We start from the raw sequence: 10,111 nt of genomic DNA, 5'->3' as shown, positions 1-10,111 counted from the left end.
ACGGCAAAAGAAGGCAATTTTTTTCGATTTAACACGAGTTTTTCCATTTAACACGCTTTAACATAGATCATGAATACCCCTACTAATGGCTGTTCAAGGAGGTGATTTGGTCGAAATCACGCGCTACCGCCAGATTTTCCCCAATTAATTAACTCCACAGGGTTGACTCACGGTAAAAATAACAGAATAAATAATTATCTGCCACTGACAGATTCGAACCCAGGTCCTCGGAATGGTAGCAGAATAACTATTAAACTAAAACATTTCTTGGGAGACCCGAATTCGAATCCGGTTTGGCAGAAAATTGTTTTCTGTTACACTGTAGCCGTGAGTCAACTCCTGTGGGTTCTGGAGCCCTCATAGGGTCCACAGAGCCTCATTAATTGGTTAAAAATCTTGTGGTCGAGCGTGATTCTAATCAAATTACCTCCTTGCACAACCGTTGGTCTAGTGACAGTACTTCCTTACCTAAGGTTGTAGCTTCATGGGTCGTAGTGGTACAGATTTTAGTTTTTCTTTTTTTAATCATTTTGTATCCATGCACTTATACATTTTCAGCTAATAGTGCATATTACCAATTAATTGATTATTTATTGGCCAATAATATAAAATTAATAGATAATATCTCATTGACTATGTTAATGACTTTTTATTGTATGTAATCCTTGATCAATAGCCAATCTAAGTCATACTCTTACTTAGGTTGTTACTCATTTTATAAATTCCTGCTCTATTTTATATATATATATTTTTTAAGACAATCCACAGCGAAGGTGATGTTTGCCTAGTTATCTACAGATGACCAACGATTGTAGGGGGGTCAAGTTTTTCATTTTGTGGGACCGCCACTTAATGAAAAAAGGCCCCCAGGCCGGGTTCGAACCGGCGCCGACCACAGATCTCAGAACTATAGACCTAGGCCTAGCCATCTGAGCTACGAACGGCCCCTTGCTCTATTTGTACACATACATATTTCAGTCCTTTATCTTTTTATTTATTTTTCTTTATAAACTAAAGGTATTAGGCTAAAATTTCAACTGTAGTCTTTTATAAAGAGATGCAATAAGTTATTTTGATTAATACATACTTAAAATCTTTTCATTACTTATTTATTTTCTTAATATTATTTTCGTTTACTCACTTTTACTATATGTTACTTTTTTGTCAACATTTCCAACCAATTAGGTATCTCTCCCTGCAAATACTTAACCTTGGCAAGAGGAAGGAATCTATTAAACCAATTAGGATTTTACACAAATCAAACATTACCACTGAAGTTGAAAAGAGAATTTCTGTTTTTCTGATCTGTCTAAATCTCGTACCTTATACACCTGGTTCGCTGTTAGTAACTGAATAAAACGGAAAACGATTTATCTCACATTTTCCCCAAAGTTTACCTTGGAATATAACTAACAGGAGGAAAAGTCCAATGTATGGTCTCTGCGCATAAGCAGGGAAATACAGACGTAAAAAAGACATCCCTCGTCAAAGGACAAAGAGAAGAGTTCTAATGAGCGTGGCTATAGCAAAAGAGGTCCTGGCAAGTATCCTTAGAGAACTCGTTAGCTATAATAATTAGCAAAGACAAATTTTCACAACATATAAAAAATCTCAGTTGTATTGTTAAAAAATATGATTCCATAAGATATTTAAATATTTAAAAAAAATTCATAAATAAAGTACTGAATGAATATTTTTTTTTATAAAAATCGAAGTCTATCACAAAGAGAGACTACTATTGGACATTTTAAACTATTGATTTCTACCATTAGAACCCTTTTTAATTTTTTTTTTTTGTGAGTTAACACTCTAGAAATTCATTCCTTCTGAAGAAATCGCTTCATCAATTAAATTTTATTTCTCGTTCTGGATGCATCTTATCTCTTAGGAACATAAAATTACCATTCATAGAATATACTGACCAATGTATATTCCTTAAAATAATATTTCGAAGTATGCAGAGTTAATCGTTACTTTAAATTGAGTGCCTCTAAAGTGTGATAAATCGATTTAGATTAAAGACCTAGGTTTGAGGTATCATTCTAAAAAGCTATCAAATATAGTTTAGTACTTTTTTCATATGGTTATAAGTTGGATATTTTGTATATGTGTGCACTTTGGTTATTATAATTTACTGCATCAAGAATATACCCCACAAGCAGTCTTGACTACTATGAAATGAAATAGCCTTTTATTTATACAATAAATTAAAATCATACAAAATTTTAAGAAGATATATATATATATATATATATAATTGACAAAACATTAACTTCTATTTCCCTTTTCTTTCCATCTTTCAGCATCCTTTCCTGCATAGGTCTTCCCTTTGGGGAGTAATAAGTCAGCACTTCCCGGGGTGACCCAGAGGTATATTTGAGGTTGTATATAGATTTAATGAACACGATTGATAGTTAGAATTATATTAATTTATTTAGTTAAATTAAACATTTACATATACTCTATTAACAACATAAATTGAACTATTAAATGCGAGGACACTTGTTTTTAGCATCTCAAAAAACCCTTTAGGAAATCATTAATATTTTTTTCTTATTGTTCGAAGAAATGAACCTGCTCACTGTGTTGGTACTATTAAAGTATATTATTACTGTATTGAAACAATTGAGACCTATTGACATATCGAAGTGTATTTAAGATTTTTGAGGAGTGAAAATTAGATAAATCTTGAAAAATAACGAATATGGAATACTTTTCTCCAAAAGAAAAAAAAAAGCTTATACTTTCTGAGCTACAAACCATAAACGCTTAATTTTATTCATAACATTTTTTCTACTCGAGAAGTCAGATTTCATTATCTTGGTGAAAGAGGACATTTTGAAAAAATAATTTTTGCTCATTTTCCAATAGCCTACATGAGTCCTGTTTCTTTCTGGATCAAAGTATTTTTTTTCGATCCATTTTCCTCACATTCACAATGTTTCTTCCAAGTATAGAATAGTCGACTACTATACTATCTGCCAAATAACAGCCACAAACCCTAGAAAAACAGTTTATGGTCATAAATGTCATTATGTTATTTTAATTATTCTTTCATGACGTTTATTTTATCTCTATAATTTTTTTTTTTTTTCCCCGTATTGTTTTTGTTTTAAGTGCATCTCCTGTACTTTTTGACGTGACAACGTCTTATAAATCATTTTGCGGGATGCCATGTTAGAAAAAGTGTCCCGTAACGGAAATTGACTTCGTTTAACATATGGATATTATATCATATGTATAAAAATTAATTAATGTATAACCAAGCAAAAATAAATATCTGAATTCAATATGTGAACTGGTTTATTATTTCAAATATATAACATTGGATTGATTTTAATTTATATTTATGTAATATTAGCATAGAGTATACGTTGTCACGGAAATATGTCGCCTAAGTATGAGGCCTACACGGGCACGGTTTTTTTAGCTTTATATTTTACGTATTTTTATATAGAAATTTTTACTCTTGCCATTGTTACTTGTTTTTATTCTTATCATTAGTTTTTATCTTATCTTTGTATTTGTATTCTTATCATTCTATCATTTTGTATCTTTTTAGCCCTGATGAAGCCCTGCAAAGTGGGGCGAAACGTCGGAAAATAAATAGTTGTAAACTATTTTTGTTTCTCTTTTGATCGCAACCTTGACCATCTTCTTATATATCAATTTTTACGGTCAACTATATATACATATATACTTACAATTTAACGTTCTGTTGAAGACAAGATGTCTCAAATATTAGACGGTTCCTAACGACAATGCCTAATTTTCTATTGAATGGGAGACAAAATAGCCGACTAATTTTAGTTGGTATTGTTTATAGGACTCCTTTCCATGTCACAGCACATGAAACAGCTTTTTTGATCAAACTGTAGGGCTTTAGTGTGTAAAATCCAATAGTCATCAACACCCATGTTTCATTTTTCCTTTTCCTAAATATTTATCCCTTAGATATTTCATACTTTTTATTGTTTCATTTTTTACTATGTTTGTATCTTGTTTTTCATTTAGCCCTGCAAAGTGGGACGAAACGTTGGTTAACAATAAATATTTTTCTTTTTACAACTTTATATATCTTTTTTCTTTATACCTTTATTGACCACCACCCGGAATATCTCCCTACGATAATTTTTTTTTTTTATTCCAGCCAGAGATTCTGTTAATTTTAAATTTTTATCATTTTTGAATAGGCTACATGAGGTCGACTATGTCAGCAACTAAAAGGATTCACTGAGGAAATCGGGCCTCTAATTAGAGCTAATAAAGACAGCTCGGCTCTTGATCACATGGGCTCGGTCCATTTTTAAAACTGACACTCGTAATTGAAATTGCGCGCTCATAACGATGCAAAAAAAAGAAAAAGAAAAAAGTATTCCAAGAAAGAAGAACGAGAATAGATAGATGTCAACCGTTTTGCTAAAAATAATTCTTTGGCCCTGGATGATAATCAAACTTTTTTTTTTTTTTATTTATTGATATTTACAACTGTATAAAAAATACAACTAAAATTGATCATAATGACATAATGATATGATACAGGATGTAGAGAAACTACCCAGTAGTAGAACTCTAAAAACAGTTTACAATATAAGGTCACAAGGCCATCTTCTTTTCAGGCACCTCGGAGGATTGCCAGGAATGGAAGAGGAAGCAAGGTTAGAAACTAGTGGGTTTGGGTGGTAAGGGAGTTTATTATGGAAGGAATGATATCGGGTTCGGGCTAGATCGGTTACATAAGGAAAATTATGTCTTTATGGATGGTTTTATTAGTAACAAAATAAGGAGCATTGAGGATTTTACGAAGGATCTTGGATTGTAAAGATTGGATATGAGAGGAATTCGAAGGTTTAGTGGAGCCCCAAAGCTCAACTCCAGATGGGCCTTATTATTGTCATGTCGATCAGTCTTTTGTAATGAGTTGGAAGTTTAGACCGTTTGTCAAGTAAGTGCTGTAATAGTCAGAATTTGCGTGCAGTTTCCTGTCTTTTCAGTCTTGTGTGAGGATTCCAGGTTAGTCGTTTGTCAAGATGTAGTCCAAGATAACCAATCTGTTCTACAGGGGTAAGATCCACATTATTAAAGTATACTGTAGGGCAGTCGGCAGGTTTACGACGAAGAGTAAATGTGTTTTGTTGGGATTTATTTTTATCCTCCAATTTCGACACCATTCTTCGAGGATTGTGATATGGGACTGGAGAGTTTGGGATGCAATCAAAGGGTTATTACTAACTGTGAGCACACATGTGTCATCAGCATAGACGGTGTAGAGAATGGGACCGAGAATACTACCTTGAGGAACACCAGCGGATTGAAAATAGAGGGATGAATAGGAACCATTGTGGTTTACTTGGAATAATCTATTACTAAGAAAGGAACGGATGATGAGAAAATATGTAGGAGGTAAGAATTTACGGAGTTTGTAAAGCAGTCCCGGGTGTCAGACTCGATCAAAAGCCTGCTCTATATCGAAAAAGACTCCCGCGCAGATAGTGGAGTGGGATGTTTGGAATCCAAACTGGTAATCTGGGATTATATGATTGGAATCTAGGATGGGGTATTTAATCAAACTAAAAATACAATTATACACATAGCTCAATTATTGGGTCATTTTATATGATTTGTTATTTCAATGGTATTTTATTTTGGACCTAGGCATCATAAAGTGTCGATACCAAGGATTGGGTTGCTCCTCATACGTTTAATAATATTGTCTGTTATCTACTTCCTAAGGATAAACTCGTAAAAAACAATATTTTAGTTTACCGGACTACAGACGATCTAATTTTTTTAGTTGAAGCCATTCAGTCCATATTTCCAGCTTTCGATAAAAATACTTTGAAATTGAGAATCGAACCTAAGTCTCTAGAGCTATGTTACGGTTGTCATTGTGAAAAAAAAAAAAACCAAGAGGGAGATATGCTTAGACAAGTGGGGATGGTTTTGTGAAGGTGATAGTTTATCAGACCCTGTGTCTTGACTGTTTATCGAAATATCAACTTATAAGAGATGTTATCGTTAATGTTTTGTTTTGCTAAATTATGATGTCTTATTTAAATGGACGGTCATTAAATCTATAAGTGTGGACATAGTGCAGTGCATGACAACGTTTCTTCAGCCCGTCCCGGATAGGAGAGTAGTGGCAGGTGTCATCTTCATACTTATGGGGAAGGTGATGCCGTGACCAAAAAGGAAATATCGGTCAACCTTATGTTCTGCAAGGAGTACACCCAAAGACTACGTAGGATTCGAACTAAATATTATTTTGTTTTTATTTTACATATCTCTTTTGTATAATAATGTAAATTTACTTAATAAGGTTAAGCATTCAAGTTAAGGTTGGGACAAACTATAAGTTTTAATTGTTTTATTAATTGATAAGAATTTTTTTTTCCTTTTTCATTCTGTGTATGTATACTTCTTCTTATTATTAAACATTTGTACATATAGTTCTGCTGATCTTTCTAATGCATATACACTGCTTTCAACTTGTTAATTTACCTATGTTTTGTTTTTTCGTAGATGTTCATTGAATATTACGATAAAGCAACTGGTGGGTAGGTAACACCCCTAGGTTTTCTGTTATCTACATGTAAAGGTATTCGCCAGTGGTCATAATTCGATAATTGTTTATATAGGGGTATATTTTAGTTATATTGTGGGCATACTGTTTCGGGGGTTTCGTTATTTCCAAGGGGGGAAATAACGTCGCGCCTAAGGAGCAATTTATTCTTTATTGTTTTTCTTTTTTTTCCTTTTGAGATTATATATATTTTTTTCTTTAACTCACCCCTTCTCTGCTGAGCGTGGGAAAGTATGAACGTTAAATATATAACTAAATATAAATCAAAATTTGCGGTTATAGCTAGTAACCTGCTATGTATTGACCTTTTGACAATCCTGGGTATTATTAAGGTGTTTCGTCATCTGCTCCTATACCTGGTCAGGGTATCCTTCTGCGAAGCTTTTGGATATGAAAACATCTGTGTTAAGTTTGTCACATTACCAGAATCTCCTGAGAAAATTAGATTGGCTAACCTTTAAGTGTCCTAACAAAAATGACAGGTTGTGATGATGGACCGGAATCAAATTAAGCAGAAGCAGGGCCTTCCTGGACATGTCAACCTTTTTTATCCATTCTCGGGCCTGAGGAGGGGGACCTCGGGAGCGTTCGGACACCGATGGTCAATGAGAAAGGAGATTCAAAAATAAGGTAACGCCCTAAAATGGAAGTGGAAGAAAAAGAGTAGGGTAACGAGACCAGGAAAAAGGGGCATTGAAGAGACAGACGGAGAGAGTCAAGAGCAAGGCTTAGACGAGACAGGGCCAGGCTAGAGAGAGCAGCAAAAGCCGGAGCGGAGCAAGATGCACTTCGACCAGACGTAAGAAGGGCCACGAGACCTGGACATCCCTTATGAACGAGACGACACCTACGGAACTACATCCCACGGCATCTGCAGCTATAAGTATAAAATTAACCAATAAGTAATAATGTAATAATCTATATTTTATGGCAACCTTTATCTGAATCATTTTAATCAAAGTAATAAATTGTAAATAAATAGTTAATCTCTTTATGTAGTTTATATATTATTATATAACCCAATATATCACCCTTTATTATACTATATAATTAATGGTAACAAGATTTTATAAATATAAAGTTATTTAATTGGTAAACTGGCAGACACTCAAATAGCCTTTGGAAAAGAATCCAATCATAATAATCGTATTTTAGGACTCAATATATAATTAATTAATTAACTTATTTTTGGATAATTGCCTTCAGTGATTATCCTTCTATCCCGATTAAATCTCCATAGCATACATAGCAAACCAGAGCCAATGCCACAATAATACGAAAACTAATATTTATTCAAATGCATATACATTAGGGTCTGATTGAGTATGTTTATGTAATTAATAATAATAATAATAAACACAAGACTAATAATCCTTGAATATCCGTTCACATATTTTTACTAGTCTCAAGGAAAATGCGTTAGGTGAGATGGCACAATGGAGTCATAAATATTTTCTCGACATAAATACACGACTCTAATGTCAGACATAAACAGCTTTATGTAACCGTGTCATCTTTATATGCAATGAGATGCAACGAGGCACTGTTTACACAAAGGATGATGCGCCTATATCCCCGCTCTCAATCTCTCAACATCGCTAGAGAGATGCGTCGTAACAAGAGAGAGAATACGATTACAGCAAGACTGGGGTTGACTATTTATACGATAGATAACCAAGTTGATACGATAGATAAGTAATCGTAGATCATGATAAATCATACAAGAAACAGATATCAATCGTGAGTGAAGTAATCAGTTATGAAAGACTGTAGAGCCATTAGACTATGACTGTATCATTATTAGGTCGAATAATTTTTTTTTTTAAATATTTATTTATCGCTATTTACAACTGTACATTATAATACATTTAGTAAATCTGATCTAAGTTAAATTGGAGCGTTACAGGCGTGTAGAGAAACTACCCATTGGTAGCACTCTAATGACATTTTACATTAGCTGGTCTCGTGGGTATCTTCTTTTCGGGCGCCTCGGAGGATTGTCAAGAATGGAAGAGGATGCAAGATTAGAAACTACGGGGTTTGAGTGGTTGGAGAGTTTATAATGGAAGGAGTGATATCTGGTTCGGGCTAGATCGGTTACATAGGGAACATTAAGGTCTTTATGTATAATTTTATTTGTGACAAAGTAAGGAGCATTGAGGATTTTACGAAGGATTGAATACGAGAGGAATTCGAAGGTTTGGTGGAGCCCCAAAGCTCAACTCCATATGTCCAGATTGGCCTTATTACAGCCATGTAGATCAGTCTTTTGTAATGTGTTGGAAGTTTAGACTGTTTGTCTCTGGCCTTGTACTATACAAACGATGTACCGGTTCCACAAAAGACACTTCTCTAAATATACAAACTTTCAATCCTCTAATTCAATCAGGTTATTTGAAAGAGTTTTAAACTTTAACTCAAATTTAAAAGGACTGTAATTATTAAATAAAATATATCAAATAAAAATTACTTTTATAATGCTTACTACATACAAAAGAATGATTAATAAAATACATGAATCAATTAAGTAGAAGAACACGATGATTCAAAATAAAAAGAAGCATTATTAATCAACAGGAAATAAAACAAATGAAAAACATACAGCAAAGAATATGATTGATTCGATTCTCAAATATTTTAATCGATTTTCTCCAATTCCGGACTTCTTATTAATGTTGCCTTTTTCTTATATATCACATTTTTTTCTTATTAACTTATTGCCGAAGTCAATAATATATGCATGTATTTATTTGGTTCATTATCATTTTTCTGTTATTGCCTTCTTTCATTCTTAATTTTAATATTACTATATTCCCTCTATGTTATAATATTACTATGTATGTGTCATAAAATTTTGTCGGGATGCCAGGATAATCCCTGAAGGCAATGAAGAAATAATTATTAATAAATTGAATAAATGAATTGGGACTAGTCAATGATTGAGTTTAGTCTCATTGATAAGGGCCGAAACGTTGGTGATCATTGAAAACGAATAAAGAAAATGATAAGGGCAAATTGTGCCATTATGGTTGGTGTAATTATTAATAATTATTCCTTCATTTTTTTGTTCAATATTTTTTTTTTAAATTAATTTTATCTTGTTTTCAAATTATCATTTTTTAATTAAAATTGTCTTGAACTGACCTTGTTTTTTCTAATTTTATCTATTTAAATTGTTGACTTTTTTTTTTTTTTTTTTAAATTAAAACCATATAGTATAGGAAGATGGTCAGGGTTGTGGTCAAAGGAGAAACAAAAATAGTTTACAACTATTTATTTTCCGACGTTGGTCCACCCGTTTGCTCGGAACAGCCCTGATGAACACAGATGAAGCCCTACAAAGTGGGGCGAAACGTCGGAAAATAAATAGTTGTAAACTATTTTTGTTTCTCCTTTGACCGCAACCCTGACCATCTTCCTATACATCACTTTTTACGGCCAACTATATATACATATATAAAACCATATAGATGTATATATAGTTGACCGTAAAGATTTTATTAGTACTATTGTTTTTTTTTTTTTTTT

The sequence above is a fragment of the Halyomorpha halys genome, unplaced genomic scaffold (assembly GCF_000696795.3).
Source record: "Halyomorpha halys isolate HHAL.00 unplaced genomic scaffold, Hhal_1.1 Scaffold187.1, whole genome shotgun sequence".
NCBI lineage: Eukaryota > Metazoa > Arthropoda > Insecta > Hemiptera > Pentatomidae > Halyomorpha > Halyomorpha halys.
Note: the sequence above shows the minus strand (reverse complement) of the source record.